Genomic DNA, 18,515 nt, shown 5'->3' on the forward strand with positions numbered 1-18,515 from the left:
GTGGGGGATAGGTGGGGTGGGGATGGGGGAGGGGGTGGGCAGCTGTTGTAGGGGTGGGATATAGGGGGTGGGGAAAGCGGGTAGTAGGGGTAGGGGGCATTCATTAAATGTTTGCTCCTTTTCCGATGTTCCCAAGTTTGCTCTCTGTTGCTGTGATGAGACACTTTATTTGGCTTACCTGTTAAGAGTCATGGAGGGAAGCCAAGGTAGGAACTCAAGGCAGGAACTGAAGCAGAGGCTATGGAGGAACGTGCTCCCCAGCCTGCTCCTCCTGGCTTGCTCAGTTTTGCTTTCCTATACAATCCAGGACCACCTGCCCAGGGGCGACCCGTGCCCCACTCCCCCACCCCCGCCACAGTAGGCTGGGTCATCGTTCACCAATCAAGAAACATACCACAGCTGGGCAGTAGTGGCACATGCCTTTAACCCCAGCACTTAGGAGACAGAGGCAGGTGGACTTCTGAGTTCGAGGCCAGCTTGGTCTACAGAGTGAGTTCCAGGACAGCCAGGGCTGCACAGAGAAACCCTGTCTTGAAAAAACAAACAACAAACAAACAAAACCATACCACATATGTGCTCTCAGGTCAATCGATAGAGGTAATCCCTCAGTCGAGGGTCCCCTCTCTCCAGGTGAGTTGACAAAAACTCCAGGTGACCAGAAACTGAACAAAATACACTAATACAAGTTACATTTTGTAGGGCTAACATGGTGGTAGAGGACATCAATCCCAGGACCTGGAAGGCAGAGACAGGTAGATCTCTAAGTTCAATGCCAGCCTGGTCTATATAAGGAGACCCTGTCTCAAAACAAAAGCTGGTCTTTGGAGAAGGAAAACTCTTTAGACAACAGGGGAGAGTCAGAAAGAAAACACTTAAGAGTCTTCCCTCACCCGGAGTACAAAGACGTCCAGATGTTTCTCTACCAGGAAAGACTTTTGCTATGCAAGAACAATGGCTTGTTTTCAATAAGTGAGTTGAGTGTTTACTGAACACCCAGCCTGCTCCAGGCATGAGCTCCTGGGAAAGAGCCACCATAGAAAGCTGGTGACTTCTGAGTTCTCACAGGGTGCGGCCTCAGGGGAGGAGGGGCTATCTGGACTCCTGCCCTGGAAGGTTCCATATTTCTCAGGGTCAGAAGATAGATTTGGGTTTTTTGTTTGTTTGTTTGTTTGTTTTGTTTTTTTACAAAGGGAAGCTTCCAACCTCAGCCCAGGGGCACAGAGCCTGGGTACTCTGTGATAGGACTGACTGTGGACCTAGGCCTAGCCTACCATGGGCCCAGAGAGCCCTTGCCCCACCCCTACCCACTATCCCCCACCCCCACATTCCCGCCCCCATCTTTGTCTCCCCACCAATCCCCTTCTTCCCTCTGATTATCACAAGCTTCTTCTCTCTGATGATCACAAGCTCCGTAACTGCCTGATTCTGAGCAGCAGATGACAAACGGTGGCTTGACGGGTCCATTATTCCCTTTTAATTTATTACACTTTAATTAATAAAGGCGCCTGCGCTTTGTTCACCAAAACAAATCTCCTGACAGCCCAGGCCTCTCTCCAGCTCATCATCTTTCTTTTTTCCTCCCAGCTCCCACCCCCACCCGGAACTCAGTCCCATCCCCCCGCCAACAGTAGATCACAATCCCGGATTGAGGTGCAGGTCCTATGAAGGCTCCGAAGCACAGCATAGCTGGTCTACAGAGTGGAAGTGGAGAGGCCCTCGCACACTCCTGGGCAAGCATACACTACCAGGTCATCTACAGATGTCACTAGTGTAGGTGGCTTCATGTGCCACGAGACCTGTGACAACAGCCCTGAGACCTGACAATTAATAAGTGAAGTCTATTTAGCAGGGTTTAAAATCTTGCCTCTTACTGTGGTACAAGCCCAAAATAAGAACAATTTTTAGACCTTGGATTTCATTGTAATAAGGCTGTACTTCAATGACTCTCACATCACCAAAGGATTTTACCTCCATCGTAGCTAAGCTGAGAGTTGACAGTTCTGCTGTGCCAAGGAATGAAATGTAGGCACGATTTTTGGATACAGACTTCCTGCTATGGTCAAAGCTATTTGACTTGAGTGAGTGACTTTATTCTCAGCCCACAGAGAACAGGTTACATTCATTTAAGAAATGGTGTGTGTGTATTAAGATGGTCTAGCCATAAAGTCATTCACCAACTGTTTCCGTGAACAATGGTTCTGCTTAGAGGGTGGACAAAACAAACAAACAAAAAGACTTTATATATTTGTGTTCATTTAAGAAAATACTAGTAGTGATGTATTATTTTGAAATATACAGTTAATATGTTTGGAGTTATTTAAAATTTATATTGAGAAAAATGTATTTTCAGTATTACTGTAGACAAGCATCTACATAAGACTGTTAAATTGATTGTTGTTTTATATCAAACAACTTTTATAATACTTATTTTTATTGTTATAATATTTTATAAATTTTAAGGAATATGACAAAAAGATATTGTAGGTATTGAAGGAGGGGGTCTCTGGGAGGAGTTGGGGTACAAAAGGGAAACAAGAATGTGATTTAATTCTATTTATTTAAAATATGCTTTTAAATGTTAACAAATTCATGTAACTTTTCTCATCATAATGCAATAAAAGTTAAAAAAAAAAAAAAGAAGTTAAGTCTACAGGAGAAGGCAAAGGAACCCCTCCCCCTGGGTCTAATTTGCATTTCCCAGGAGAGTCAGAAAAGTCAACATACCTGATAAAAAATTTGAAACAGCCCACAGAGATTACCGTGTGTTCCCAAAAGACTTCTCAAACAAAAAAATGCTAAAAATAAGAAACAGTCCTCCAGAAAGAAGCATGACTTGGACTCTAACTGGATAGGTGCTCACCCCTAAAACCAAACAACCTCATAGAACTGCCTTACAATTTCATTTATAGAAGGAAATTCTTTAAGATAAGAAAAATAAGTCAGATGGTAGGGGCACACGCCTTTGATCCCAGCACTCCTACTCTACAGAGAGAATTCCAGGGCAGCCAGGGCTACACAGAGAAATCCTGTCTTGAAAAACCAAAAAAGAAAGAAAAGGGAAGAGAGAAAGAAAGAAAGGAGGAAAGAAAGAAAGAAAGAGGAGAATGAAGGAAGACAGAAAAGGAAAGGAAGGAAGAAAGAAAAGAAATAAAGAAAGAAAGGAAGGAAGGAAGGAAGGAAGGAAGGAAGGAAGAAATGAAGAAAGGAAGAGAGAGGAGAGAGCAATGAAGGAAGAAAGGGAAGGGAGGGAAAGAAGGAAGGAAAAAGAGAAAGAGAAACAAAGTAGCCAGTTTTGAAGTTAATTTTAAAACCCTGCTTAACCCTTAAACTCTGATGTAAATACAGCCGCCAAGGGGTGGTACAGTCAAAAGCTACAGGATCCTGTACAAAACCAACAGACACCTAAGCATGACCTAATGGGACCTCTCCCTTACTCACTCCCCAACACCCTTAAATCTGAAGCACATACTATGCCTATCTACTTAATAAATTCACCATCTTAGCAATGTCCTAACTTGTCCCATTGTCGAGGATCTGGCTTTACCAGAGTGGTGAAGAAGAGGCCAGGAGGAAATTCCTGAGGCTTTCCCCAGCAGTCTTGGTGAAACGGTGTGTCCCCTTCGCAGCAGACCACCTCACATGCTCAGTAAGAAGTTGGACGTGGCAATGTCCTCCATCAATAACTACCATTTCCTGCATCATCCTTCGCTAAGGATAAACCCTTCCCCCTGTGAGGTGAACATGCCACCCCCATGCTGATCTTAGAAGGGGTTTGAACATCAAAAAATAGAGCTTGTGGGCTGAAAACCTCCCCCCAAAACCACACAGCACAAGAGAGTCCTGGGGAACTCCACACAGTTGCTGGCTTACACTTCTAAGGGCAGAGAGCGCTAGACTTCTCAAAAGCTGGAACTGTGCAGCAGTTCTAGGAAAATCCCCAAACTGTGGACACCACGATTAGCAACGAAATGACCACACATGTGCCATCAAGGAGATCGGAGAAAGCGGGGTGGGGTTTGTTGGCATCAGGACCTCCGAAACCCTTGACGTCACAGAGGTGGGTCTCACGGACCTGTTGCCAAGGCAACAGCCACCATATTCCCAGAATCCATTGGGCTCACCTCCCACCTTTACCTGTGACCACGTCACCATCCATATATGCATATATATGGGGGATTCCCCTCCCCCTCTCTCTCTCCCCCTCTTCTCTTTCTGCTGCCACCCTCCCTCTCTCTCTCTCTCTCTCTCTCTCTCTCTCTCTCTCTCTTTCTCTCTCCCAATAAAACCTCTTACACGTGGAACTTTTTGGGGGCTAGTGTGCTGTGTCCAGACGCGAGCCACTATTCTATTAACTCGTCAGGGTTGGCGTGTCTCTGTGTGCGTGCATTGTGGGCAGGGTATTATCAGTGGGGGCAGGGCCAGGGGGAGGGTGCACTCTTCCTTTATTTCCACCCGTCAAAGTCCTCCATGGTGACTCAAGGCTCCACAGTCAGCATCTACACTGGAAGGAGTCATGCTCCATCCAGATCTCAGATACACAAAGCCTGGGACTTTTGAACTAGTGACTTGACTTCTTCTGCGTAAAGCGGGAGTGGGTATCAACCATGTAGAAACCTCATGTAATAAACGTTTGAGCAGTGTAACCTAGGCATGCCCGTGTGGCCCAGAGCATCCACTTCTCCATCAAGGGCCTAAAGGAGACTGCTATTGCCAGCAATGTCTCCTTGTCCATGAAACTCTGCTGCTCCGAGGCCCATGGTCAGGAGATGTAGGTTTCCCACCAATGCCTAGTTCCAGACGCACTCTGGCTTCCAGTGGTCCTACCAAGAACCTTGAACAGCAATTGACTGACAGAAGCTTGCTTATGGTTGGTTCCTGGTTCCACTCCAGGTGGGTCTACTCTGCCCAACCTTTCCCAGGTCACCTCATCATGGTACAGGCTTCCCAAGAATATCTAATCCACTAATAAGAGAATTGTCACCTGTTGTTGGTGCTTGAAACCACTTTGAGAATCTGAGTGAAAAGGAGTGTTTTTAAATGGCCACGGATGTTCACAAGCTTGTCGAGGACATATCATTAACCACCAGGTTCAGTGGTAAGTGTATTCTGCCCATCCCCTGCCCGACTGCCTCCATGGGAAGGGAGGTGCCAGGCTGGGTAGCCACTGTCCCGGTTCAGCCCTGCCTGGGCCTCTAATCCGATCCACGGAAGTCTGAACATCCCCCCACCCCCACATGTCTTGCCACCGCAAGCCATGATTAGCGTTCTACACACGCTGTCAAGGCCTCCTCTGGGATCTGGTGGCTTTCCACATTCTGAGTCAGAATCAATAGCTTTAATGTACAGTGTACACAGGGCTTGCTTTTAAGTGGAGTTGGCTGAGGGAGAAGAAAGTGAAATAGGATTAGGGTTGCAGACAGAGCTTAGGGGAGGCGGGCAGGCAAAGAGACTGCTAGAAGCAAAGGGAACTCTAGAAGCAGACTTTAAATCCTCAGCAGTGCATAAGCCTGGGGTCTGACCACGTTGGAAGTGGGGCATAGGTCCCCAGTGCAGGCTGGTAAAGTGAACAATTCCCTCACATAGGGCCTTGTGCAGAGTCCTCTTAAACAAACATTTCCCTTTCTGCACCCCAGGACCTGACTGGAGAAGCCTCCCCCTGAGTAAGAGCACCTCATGCCAGCACCTGGAGAAGACAGAGCTGCCATGCCAGGTCTGGCAGTGGTAACCACCAGCCCCTTCCCACGGTGCTTTCCCAAAGCCAGCTCCCAACTTGTTTAAAAAACAAACAAACAAAAACTACATTGCATTATTTATATAATGTGTATGTGTGTTGGTGTGTGTGAGTGTGACCAGAATTCGTGTGGCAACCAGAGGACAATTTGGGGGAGTCAGTTCTCTCCTTCCAGTGTAAGACCTGGGGATCCAACTCAGGCTATGGGTCTTGGTGGCGAGCACCTGTTGAGCCATTCCATTGACTCCAAACTTCTTGATTAAAAACTAAAGAAAAGTATGTAAAAGTCTGGAGATGGTAGGATGATTGCTTTGCATGCCTGAAGCAGGAGTGGTGGTGGGTAGGGGGTTCTATCCCCCACACTACATAAAACAGGGCATCGGGTCTGTGCCTATAACCCCAGGATCTCAAAGGTAAAGGCAGAATTATCCCCAGCCTGGAATACATAGGATCTTGTCTCAAGTAAATACAGGGACAAGGAAGATGGCTTAGCAGTTATAAGCACTGGCTACTCTTCTAGAGGACCAGAGTTTGATGCCCAGCACCACCCACATGGCGGCTCATAACTACCTGTACTTCCAGTTCCAAGAAATATGATGTCATCTTCTGGTCTCCTCAGGCATCAGCAAGACACACAAGCACACACACACTCACACACACACAGTACAGACATACATTACATGCAGACAAACACTCATACACATAAATACCAATCTTTTAAAAATTAATAATTAACTTGTTTAAGTAAACATAACAAGCAAATGTCCCCTAAACGGGAGTTTTTACATTTTAAGAATTTAAGCCTAGATGCTACCCTGTGTCGTGGGACACCCTGAAGAGTCCCCTCTTCACCACAGTTCTGTCCAATACCTCAGTTTCTCCATCCACACAGGGTGGGGCTGATAGTACAACCCCAGGCTGCCAAGACAAGTTAGAACAACACTGGGCTGTGGCATCTCACTGTGGCGACCACAGGTGTCAACACTCAAGATAGGACTGGGTTTGCAGTGCCCATGAGCTTCAGGGAGCACCTCTTGTGGCTGTCGGCCTCTGGTATCTTCAAGTGGTCACAGCACCTCACCCCTGTCTCCGTAGCCCAAAGCGCCTTGTGGGAGTTTCCCTCTGTCCCAGACCTCCCCTCTTACTTACATGAGGGCATCTTTCTCCCTAAGAGATAGGATAAAGCCCCACCTCCCCAAACAAGAAAGACCTCACACTCTTGGCAGCCTTTATCACCCTCAGGGAATTGAGTGGGGACCTCAAGGAGTGAGTATTTGTACTGGCTGGTTTTGTGTGCCAACTTGACACAGGCTGGAGTTATCATAGAGAAGGGAGCTTCAGTTGGGGAAGTGCCTCCATGTGATCCAGCTGTGGGGCATTTTCTCAATTAGTGATCAAGGGGGTAGGGCCCCTTGTGGGTGGTGCCATCCCTGGGCTGAAAGTCTTGGGTTCTATAAGAGTGCAGGCTGAGCAAGCCAGGGGAAGCAAGCCAGCAAGGAACATCTCTCCATGGCCTCTGCATCAGCTCCTACTTCCTGACCTGCTTGAGTTCCAGTCCTGACTTCCTCTGGTGATCAATAGCAATGTGGAAGTGTAAGCTGAATAAACCCTTTCCTCTCCAACTTGCTTCTTGGTCATGATGTTTGTGCAGGAATCGAAATCCTGACTAAGACAGTATTCAACTCATGCATTTGCTATAGGGATGCTATGAAGCTCTGAGGGTTGAGGGAGTGGGGTCCCTGTCAGCAGCTCCCCAAGCTGACCATTCTTACCTTGCAATAAATCTCACAGTATGCATTTAGGCACAGGGCTGCTATGGGGATGCAGACTTGAAAGGCTAAACACCCCTCATCCATCACAACTGTTCCATATGTACATTAACTTTATTTAGGTGACACGCAGTTTTCAATTTTAGCTCTCATCTACAATTACATTAAATTATGCATGTCTTCTAAAAAGCACACTTGCTGAAAACAGATAAAGTCAGTAAAATGCAGGCAGGACTTCACAGGAGCGTGGGAGGGGAGCTGAAGGTAGAGAGGGTGATGTTGTTGGGGTCTGCACTGTTACCCAGCAACACTGGAACTTGGAGGAACTCCTATCATAGCCATATATCCATGACCCCCAGGCAGATCAAATCCAGACAGGGGGATGAACAACAGAGAGTCTTGTTTTTTGTTTTTTTGGTTTTTTGGTTTTTTTTTTTTTTTTTTGGAGACAGGGTTTCTCTGTGTAGCTCTGGCTGTCCTGGAACTCTCTCTGTAGACCAGGCTGGCCTCGAACTCAGAAATCCGCCTACCTCTGCCTCCCAAGTGCTGGGATTAAAGGCGTGCGCCACCACCGCCCGGCATAATAGAGAGTCTTATCGCGCTTAACCAGAGAGTGCAGACCAGAGACGTGGCTTAGAACAGTAGCTTGTACTGATTCTACCTTATTCACTTCTGGGAGAAAAGAGATCCCATGTCCCCATGTCTATGTTGGGAGCCATAGAACCATGCTGAAGTGGGGACAGGACCATCCCCAGAACAACCAGCTGGAAGGGCCAGGCTACCACATCAGTCTCACTGCCTCCTGTCAGACCCAAGACCACACAACAATCACCCCAGGGAAACAATGGGGTAGGAGACCTCAAGATAGAGTGATGTTGCCAAGGCCAGCAGGATACTGGTGTTGATCCATCCTCTGGCTGCTGTGTACTGGTCCCCACATAGCCCTTTTCCATCTATGGAGCCTCAAGCCAAAAAAGTAGAAAAGAGGTTCCCAGACTGCAAAAATAACCAGACAAGGTCAGGCATGGCCAAGGTTCTGGTTGATGATGCCAATGAAGAGGCCCAGACTGAGACAAAAGTTAGGGCTGTTTCTCTCCAACCTACCAATCCTGGGGACACAGGGACATCGACAGCCACACATGTGAAGGTCTATCCCTCATACCCTGGCTGCTGGCTCTGCACTCAGTCTTCACAGTGTGGCTTGTAAGAAAGGAAAAACACATTGCAGAAGGGTCTGTAATTGTCTAGGTTGTGCCTCCCAAGGAACGAAGGACCACATCCTCTTCAAGGTCAGGGGGGTGAACATTGCTGCTCAAGACTGTGGGCCATTGGCACAACTCCTTCTACCAGAGTGCCCAGCCTGGCCTAGTCTGGATTGGTGGAGCATCCTGGGCTCACAGGGTATGGTGGTTTGAATAAGTTTGGATCATATGGAAGTGGCACTCTTAGGAAGTATGGCCTTATTGGAGGAGGTGTAGCCTTGTTAGGGGAGGTGTGTCACTGTGGAGGAGGGGGTTTAAAGTCTCATGTATATGCTCAATTCTGGCCAGTGTGATACAGAGCCTTCTCCTAGTTGCCTGTGGAACACATTTCCTTCCAGCTGCCTTTGGATCAAGATGTAGAACTCTCAGCTCCTTCTCCAGCACCATGTCTGCCTGCATGCTGCCATGTCTCCCACCACGACAATAATGCACTAAACCTCTGAACCTGTAAGCCAACCCCAGTTAAATGTTTACCTTTATAAGAGTTGCCTTGGCCATGTCCCTTCACAGCAATGAAACTAAGACACGGGGTATGGGGTAACACAAGGGAGTGAGCCCAGCCATGTCAACAGTGCGCTACCTCTATGAATCATATCACAGGCACACAGCATGTCTATCCAACTTCTCCAGTCACGGGAATCAAAGGCAAGAAGGAGAGAAGACAACCCACTCACCATATGAGCCAGGCTGTGAAGGGCTGGGCTGTCTTTACCATTGGCGAGAGAGCAAGGTTCAACACGAGCAGAACTTAACGTGCACCCATCTGCTGGGCACAAGTGGGGATTGTGGTAGTGTGAATGAAAATGGCCCCCCGAAGGCTGATAGGGAGTGGCACAGCACATTAGGAGGTGTGGCCTTGTTGGAGTGGGTGTGGCTTGTTGGAGGAAGTGTGTCACTGAGGATGGGCCTTGGGGTTTCAGAAGGTCAAGCTAGGCCCAGTGTCTCTCTCTCTTCCTGCTGCCTGCCGAGCTCTCAGCTCCCTCTCCAGCATCATGTCTATCTGAACACCTCCATGCTTTCCACCATGACGATAACGGGCTGTCAGGGGTGCTAAAGTCCCTTGTCCAAAGTCCTCATGCAAGTTCAACTGGTTATTGTGGCCACCGTGAACATTACTGACCCACAGCATCAGGCAGGGTAAGCCTGTGAGGGTCCCACCATGACAGTGGAAGCAGCTCCAGTTGGTATGTGACCTTAATGACCTTCCCCTGGTAAGTGAGTCTGATGACAGAACAGTCTTTAGGTGTGACTTGCAGGCACCTCTTTCAGACTCTCTGCTTCTGCTTCCCCACTATAAACTGGGAGAGCTCAGTGTGCCTTTCTCACAGCACTCTCAAGGATTGAGACTGTTCTATAAAGACGTTCAATATAAGCAAGCACCCAGTACATAGCAGCTATTGCCTTGGTAGTCCTGGGTCAACTAGCATGAAGCCTCTAGGTCAGACCTGGCTCCCAGAAGGAGTGTCCCTGGGCTTCGAGTGTTGCTCATCTCTAAGCTGCCTATCAAGGACGGCAATGTAACTCACACAACCTCAGTGGTACCAGGCTGGTGTCTGAAGGCCAATAGGAACCTCTCTAGTCTCTCCTGCCCCTAGGGATGAGAGTATCTACTAAGCTCTGCTTGGGCTCCAGTGGCCCAGCTAGCTCAGTGTGGTTCCCCTCATACCCACAGAAAAGAGGAAATTCATGAGAACTGTGTAAACTCTGAAAGTGCGGAAGACCTGAGCTTACACTTGGGTGCCCAGATCAACTTCTCTAAGAGCAGAATAGTCTGGCCTGCTACACACAGAGCTGTGTGCACAGTCTGTGGCCTCGGGGTGCTGCTGACCTCCAAGTGAACTTCAATGGGCCAGGACTCTGGACCTCTTCATAACTACAAGTCTAGCTCCCTTCCGGAATGCTGTTAGGCCCCCGGGCGGGAGGAGACCCTCTGCGTCAGACATTTGTGCCCGACGTTCAGTGCTCATACAGAAGGAGGCCACCAGAGGGCAGAAAAGAGAAAAAGGACCTGTCCTGCCCTGCCGAGGGAGAGTGGGAGAGAAAAGTCAGTGCAGGGGGAGAAAGAGGGAATCAACCACCCCCACTGATGCAGGTCAGGCAGGGCGGGACTCTCAGAGGAAGTGATCTCCAAATAGAGACCTGAACAAGCGATCGGCTTTGGGTGGAGGTGTCTGTGCTGAGATGTAAGGGAGAAAGAGAGAACACACCCACATCATGACTGCTCAGGGCCTCCAGGGACCTCCCAGTGTCTTTGACAGACACTAAATATGACAGAGCTCCCATGGCACGACAGGCTGGACCTGCTTTCATAGGACTTGATCTGTCACGTTGAGCGGCCTGAAGATCAGAAATGGATGCGGGAGGCCAGGGACATGAGTCACAGACTGTAAGGGGATCTCAGGCCAAGGCCAAGGCCATAGTAAGAGAGGTCAAACTTCAATGCCAAGAAAAAGGGGGCAAATCCGGGTGGAGCTGGAGGGATCTAAATAAATGTCTAGACAGAGGGATGCCGAATTGAGATTGAAGAGGGGGGAGGGGGGTGTGCTTTATGCACGCCTTTGCTTTCAGCAGTAGTTCTGACTGGGTAGGGGTTTTTAATCTCAGGAATAGAATGCTTGCCCAGAATCCCCCAGTGAAGGGCTGGGGTGAGGCTAGAGCATCTGCCTAGAATTCCCCTATGAGGGGCTGGGGGCGTGGCTCAGTGGTAGACCTCCTGCCTAGAATCCCCCTATGAGGGCCTGGGGGCGTGGCTCAGTGACAGAGCCCCTGCCTATAATCTCCCAGTGAGGGGCTGGGGGCGTGGCTCAGTGGTAGAGCCCCTGCCTAGAATACCCCCAGTGAGGGGCTGGGGGCGTGGCTCAGTGGTAGAGCCCCTGCCTAGAATACCCCCAGTGAAGGGCTGGGGGCATGGCTCAGTGGTAGACCCCCTGCCTAGATCCCCCAGTGAAGGGCTGGGGGAGTGGCTCAGTAACAGAGCACCTGCCTAGAATCTCCCAGTGAGGGGCTGAAGTATAGCTAGAGCACCTGCCACCTATGCATAGGCCCTGGGTACCAGCCCTAATCACATAAACACACACACACACACACATATTTCGGTTTTTAAGATTTCCATCTATACAGCATGATGTAAGTCCTCACCCATCACATAAAAAACATAGTTGTCACATTTCACTACATCCCACAGAGTGGGGAACTGAGCGGGATGCAGAGGCTTCATAAGATAGACCCCCCCCCCCCATATCAGAAGCCCATCCGTGCGTACATCACACAGAGAAATTGCATGGTTAGTGAATTAGACCTAGAGAAAGCTGTCACACGAACGTTGATACCAAGCTGGCTGTGGTGACACATGCCTACAATCCCAGGTCTCAGGAGCTGGAGGCAGGAGGATCGAGAGTTTAAGAACAGTTTGGGCTACAGAAGAGCAAAACAACAACAACAGCAGGAGCAACAACAACAAATGGGCCGCTGGGACAGTTCAGTAAGTAAAGGCATTTGCCACCAAGCTTGACAGCATGAATTCGATCCCCAAAATTAATAGGGTGGAAAGAGAGAACTGATTCCCACAAGCTACCCTGTGATCTGTACACACACACACACACATGCCATGGCATGCATGTACCCACACGCGTATACACATACACACACATGAGTGAGTAGAGACAGACATAAATTAGATAGAGATATCTTTTTCCCTAAATGCTGTTCCTCAGCACTGGCTCTAGGAGACAGTGGTTTTCAAAAGCTCCCGGGGATGGACTGGAGCATGCACTGGCTCCAGGAGTAGTCCTACTGTGTGCCACGGTCATCCCTACCAGGGTAACAAGGACGGGGCTACAGTACAACGGACTTTGGAGTCAGGGGACCTAGACCTGGAGTTGTTCCCCCATAGTCACATAATCTGGGACAAGCCACTTCATCTCCACCTGCAGTGTGGGGAGCCACTGGTCCAAGTGCCACTCAGTGGCATGGGCCAGCATCAAGGCAGCGCCATTGTGCATCCACAGTGACAGCGACCCCATACCCTTAAGGCCATTCACTCTGTCCCCACAGTAACAGCAGCTACTTGTAAATGACACTATCTTCTCAACATCTATGAATGTGTCCTGTCCCTAAGACACAGGAGCAGGGGGGCTCTGATTCCCTTCCCCCCCCCCGTCCCTTTGTCCCTTCTGTGTCATCGCAGCTTGGGTCTATATCACTTCCTATGCTGTTACTAGAGAAATAAGAGGAATAGGTATCACCAGGTGGAGGGGAACAGTTCACTAGAAAGTGAAACAGTGCCATGTGTCAGCAAGAACCCAAGACTGGGAAGTCTCCATCACGGCCAGGACAGCCACCCCTCAGAGCACATGGGATGCACACACCCAGTGACCGCTCTGAGACACAGCATGGAGCAGCGTTCATCTGGAGTCACGTGGACCCCACTGTAGGCCAGGGCCCTGAACACTCCCGGGTAACCCTTCCTGAGAAGAGAGTCCAAAACTGTAACAGACACGGCAGACTATTAGACAGCAGTGGTCAGGGCAGCCCACCATAACAGTGTGCCCAGATTCACTCAACGAAGCAGAGCCCAGCAGAGGGCTAGAGCACACTGTCTCATAATCATCCAAACCTAAAGGCGAAGCACTGGGTATCTGTCTTAGTTAGGGTTTTATTACTGTGAACAGACACCGTGACCAAGGCAACTCTTACAAGGACAATATTTAATTGGGGCTGGCTTACAGGTTTAGAGATTCAGTCCATTACCATCAAGGCGGGAGCATGGCAGCATCCAGGCAGGCATGGTACAGGAGGAGCTGAGCGTTTGACATCTTTACCTGAAGGCTACTAGTGGAAGACTCACTTCCAGACAGCTAGGATGAGGGGTCTTAAAGCCCAAACCCACAGTGACCCACCTACTCCAACAAGGCCACACCTGCTAATAGTGCCACTCCCTGGGCTGAGTATATACAAACCATCACAATATTTTATACAGACCCCCAACCGAGGTCACATATCAAACATGAGCAAGGATTTGAATGAGATGGAGACAGTTTTAAAAAAAAAGTGTGTGAGGTAGGCTAAAGGAGAGAGAGAGAAAGAGAGAAAAAGGGAGAGAGAGAGAGAGAGAGAGAGAGAGAGAGAGAGGGAGAGGATAAGGGGGAAAGGAGCTGCCCACACCCTTCCATGGGCAGCGTGTCAGTAAGAGTGGCAGGTGTTTCCAAGGCTGGCCGGCCTCTCCTATATCACAAGGAAATGACACCACTCTCCACCTAGGTGAAGGCAAATGAGAAGGAGGGCACAGAATGGAAGGCTAACAATGTTTTCAAGACAAGTCTGAGGGATGCGCAGTAGTAGCACCCTAGAAATTGGCATCAGGGATGCAGGGGTTCATGGTAGCACGCTGGAGATGATTGGCATCCCCTCAAACCCCTCAAACAGGAAGCTCTCCACTCAAACTGCTCATGCACTTGACCCCAACCCGCCACGGAAGCACTGGGAGCTGCCTGGGCACAAAGGCGGTTTGAGATCACTCTCCTCTGAGTCTTTGTGTCCTGAGTGGTACTCACGAGTCTAGACGCCTTCTGGGAGGCCGGCACAGGCTTGAAATCATGCTCTGCCGGGGACCCCACCAAAGACGACGGGAGCATGGAAGGACATTCTCCAGAGAAGTTCAGTGTGCTGGAGGGTTTGCTCACTGATCCAGGGGTGCTCACTCGGGGTCCCAAGAAGAAGCATCGCCTCTGGGAACTTTCAGAAAAATATAGATGCTCGGCCCCTCCCTGAATCACATCCCTGATGCATTGAGTGATAGAGTCCCTACAGGGCAGCTGTCAGGAAGCCTGGTGTGTCTTCAGAGACAGGCTTCTGAGCCCAGCATGGCCACCGCCCACTGGGGAAGCACCTGGTAGCTTCCATCCTCCAGTCTTCCCTCGTGCTAATAGAGGGGACAGAGGGTGAAGGGCCAGCTGCCCCCTCCACCCTGGATTACTGACTGCCCTTGAGTAATTGTTGAGGGTTGAGGTTTGTGCTCTGAGTACTGAGCCACCAGCCTCTGTCCCGCCACACCCCTAAAGAGCCACCCTGTCTAGAGCTTGGAAGTCCTGGCCTCAGAACCCATGCAAACAGAACCACAAATGTTGGGGGGGAGGGGGCCAGGAGCCATTGAGAAAGAAGCCAGCTGGAGGACTCCAGCAAGACTGGAAGAAATGGGGGGGGGATGGGACAGCTTTCAGGGGTCCCAGGCTAGTCACCTTCCACATCTGGGCTCATTTGAGATGCCCTCAGTTCTCGGCTCCAAGCTCAGAAGTGGACAGAGAAGAAATCTTTTCCACAGCCTGCCCTGGAGACCCTGGGTACCGCCTCCTCTTCCACACTCTCCCACACCCAGCACCGCGCTCTCTCCCTCTTTGGAAGCTCTGTGACATTACCCTCTCCCTGACATGAGCTGCCTGCTGCCACATCTTCTTCAGGGTCCTTCAGAAGGGTCTGTCCTGAGGCAGGACCTTCCCATCTCCCCTCCACGACACCCCGCTCCTCAGCCACCAATACTCTCACACACAGCGACTTAAAGAGGGGAGCTCCAAGTTCACTTCCAACCCACAGTGGACCTGCCTCCCTGCACCCAGAGGAAGACTGGAAATGTACTCACTACTTCCTTCCCTCTCTCTTCCCTCCCTTCTTCTCTCCTCCTCTCCCTCCTTCCCTCCTTCCTTTCTTCCTTTCCTCTGTCCCTCTCTCCCTTCCTCCACTCTCTTTTCCGTTCCTTCCCATCAGCTCACAGTTAGCTCAGGGGACAGCCAGTTCGCTCTCCCTGGGGTCAGAAAGCAACTGCTCCCTCGGAGGTCCCACCCAGTCATTGCCTTCCTCTGGCACTATCCACAGAGAAGGAATCTTTCCACAGCCTGCCCCGGAGGCAGGTCATCCGGGAAACCTGCAAACATTGCCTTTCCAGGTGGAAGGGAAACTCTGCACTAGCCAAAGGGCTCTGTGCGCGCGCGCAAGCACACACACACACACACACACACACACACACACACACACACACACACACGTATACACACTATACCGAGACCATCTGACTCCACAAACGAGCCATTGCAGCCACTCTCTGGAACACCATTTAACAAATTCACATTGCACATTTCAGTCCGCGTGGGCAGCGGATGGCGGGGCTGACTGGGATGCTTTGAGCCCGCCCCTCCCCCCTGCGCCGTCTTCTACGAAGTCCTCCCCAGGCCCCAAGCGCTCTGTTTGAAACCAGGACCCAGCTTCTGCCCTCTGGAAAGGCTCTGCCTAGCAGCAAGGTGCCAAACTTTGCCCAGAGGGGATTTTCTGGAAGGCTGGGGGTCCGAGAGGACCGGGAGAGCCACAGCGCCACCGTCATCGCCATCGCTGACACAGTACGGGTGAGAGAAGGCAGCAGCCCTTCCCTTCACTCTGACAAGGATCCATTGGTGGCAAGTCACACGCCGACAGGAGCAACCAAGCGTCACCCGCGGCAGCCTCTGTCCTGGTCAGCCACCACTGCCCACCCAAAGCCGAAGGGCACCCTTCTGATGCAAACTTCACCCGAGCAAAGAGTTCCCTGATAAGCCCCTGTCACCGGTGCCACTGCGGCTGTAAGAGGAAAGGTGAATGGAACAGAAGCTATTTTTAGGAGAGAAAAAAAAATTAAATCTCAAATCGCAGCCTACCTTGGATGTTCTCAGTGCCCAGCCTCCCGGGCTCCCAGAGAAAGACAGAGACAACCACTGCAGTGCACTGTGTCAGATTACAAACTGGGGCCAGAGGGAGGGGAGGAGAGTGGAGAGAGAGTGGAGAGAGAGAGAGAGAGAGAGAGAGAGAGAGAGAGAGAGAGAGAGAGAGAGAGAGAGAGAGAGAGAGAGATCCAATCAACACTGAAGGACACGGGTGTGTGGGCACCGCTTGGAATCAGCTAGAAATTATCCATTTGATTTTTGCAGGGAGAGAGAGAGAGGGAGAGAGAGAGAGAGAGAGAGAGAGAGAGAGAGGGGCACGCAAGAGCATGAGCAAGAGCCACCCGCCAGAGAGCAGTAGCCAAAGCTTGGAAACGGCAGTGTTTTAACACACACACACACACACACACACACACACGTGCGCACACAAACGCGCATGCACACACGCATCCCAAGATGGCTCTGTCCCTTCCCTGCCGGTGTCTCTCACGAAGCGGTGGTCAAAAGCAAGGCAGGAATGGAGGCGGAGCTGGGGCCCTTGATGCAGGCTCAGGGCTAAAGAGCTCCCCTGGCGGCCCACGGCTGGGTCTGCCCCTGCAGGTGGTCCAGGGTCCTGCAGCCAGATGGAAGCGGACATCAGCGTGTCCACTAGGCAGTGCTAAGGATGTTGAATGAGGTGGCTGTGCAGAGCTCCCAACTGCCTGGGTCCTTCATTCTTGTCCAGCCTCCCTCCCCACCCAACTGCCCATCACCCCCATGAACCCTTCCTATCCTCAACTTGGTAACTGCCAGATGGACCAGCTACCTAGCAACACAGGAGCAAGAGAGAATTATACCAGGAAATGGACACACATACTCCCCTGGGGTCAGCATCTCACCGTTAACTCTATAAAGATGCTAAACAACTCTGCTTCTCTGAAGGAACACCTTAGCCTGGCAGCATACTGACTGAGGCTGCATGGGGCCCTGTGGCCTATGGAGGGAAAGACTAAGGAGAACCATAATCCAAAAAAGTTGGCGCACATCACCTGGAGGCCCTTCCTGCCAAACCACTGGTTTCTCAGAGCTGTCCCTGGCCTCTCTGATTAAGGGACTCACTCTGGTTTTAAAACCCTGGTGCCAGGGATGGAGTGATAGATAGCTCAAGGGTTAAGAGCACTTGATGCTCTTGCAGAAAATTGGGGTTTGGCTCCCAGCACTCATACTCACCACCATCTGTAACTCTAGCTCCAGGGGGATCTGATGCCCTCTTCTGGCCTCTACAGGCACTGCATGTATATGGTGCACAGACACAGACAGGCAATATTCCCACACACATTTAAAAAAAAAAAAAAAGTAAATTTTAAAACTCTAAAGGCCCCAACGGTGAACCTATGCACCCCTCTCCCACCGTGGGCTCTCTCGTGGCTCTTGAATTAACCACAGCAACTAGCATTAAGAGGCCAAGCAAGGGATTGTACCCCTCTGCCCCACAAGATGATGTCCCTACCACAAAAATGTGTTTATCAAAATTTTCAGAACCAGCCGGGCGGTGGTGGCACACGCCTTTAAACCCAGCACTTGGGAGGCAGAGGCAGGCGGATTTCTGAGTTCAAGGCCAGCCTGGTCTACGGAGTGAGTTCCAGGACAGTCAAGGCTACACAGAGAAACCCTGTCTTGAAAAAACAAACAAACAAACAAAAAAATTCAGAACCCACATCAGGCAGCTCACAGCTGCCTATAACACCAACTCCAGGGACTTCAATGGGTACCTGCACACATGCGTACACACGATAAATTTTTTAAAATCTTTTGAAAAAATTGTTTTTTAAGATTTATTTATTTCGTTTATATGAGTACACTGTAGCTGTCTTCAGACACCCCAGAAGAGGGCATCAGATCCCTTTACAGATGGTTGTGAGCCACCATGTGGTTTTTGGGGAATTAAACTCAGGACTCTGGAAGAGCAAGCAGCCAGTGCTCTTACCGGCTGAGCCATCTCTCCAGCCCTTAAAAAAGTTTTTAAGGGGCTGGTGAGATGGCTCAGTGGGGAAGAGCACCGACTGCTCTTCAGAAGGTCATGAGTTCAAAT

At 50.2% G+C, this 18,515-nt stretch overlaps 1 protein-coding gene across 10 annotated transcripts in view; it reads right to left on the reverse strand.

Moving 5' to 3' along the window:
- Rimbp2 (RIMS binding protein 2) overlaps window positions 1-16,970 on the reverse strand; it is a 193,847-nt gene extending 176,877 nt beyond the window's left edge. For 4 of the 10 annotated variants that reach the window (XM_031338054.1, XM_031338047.1, XM_031338049.1 and 1 more), the window contains exon 1: window positions 16,442-16,968. The gene's annotated coding sequence lies outside the window, so the exon portion shown is untranslated. Of the gene's footprint in view, window positions 1-14,314; window positions 14,377-14,998; window positions 15,018-16,441 lie in introns of those variants that run through there. The other 6 variants (XM_031338055.1, XM_031338057.1, XM_031338056.1 and 3 more) reach the window with 4 other exon arrangements.
- Between the last annotated feature and the right edge of the window lie 1,545 nt (window positions 16,971-18,515).

This window comes from Mastomys coucha, unplaced genomic scaffold, assembly GCF_008632895.1.
Source record: "Mastomys coucha isolate ucsf_1 unplaced genomic scaffold, UCSF_Mcou_1 pScaffold22, whole genome shotgun sequence".
In the NCBI taxonomy this organism is placed as follows: Eukaryota; Metazoa; Chordata; class Mammalia; order Rodentia; family Muridae; genus Mastomys; species Mastomys coucha.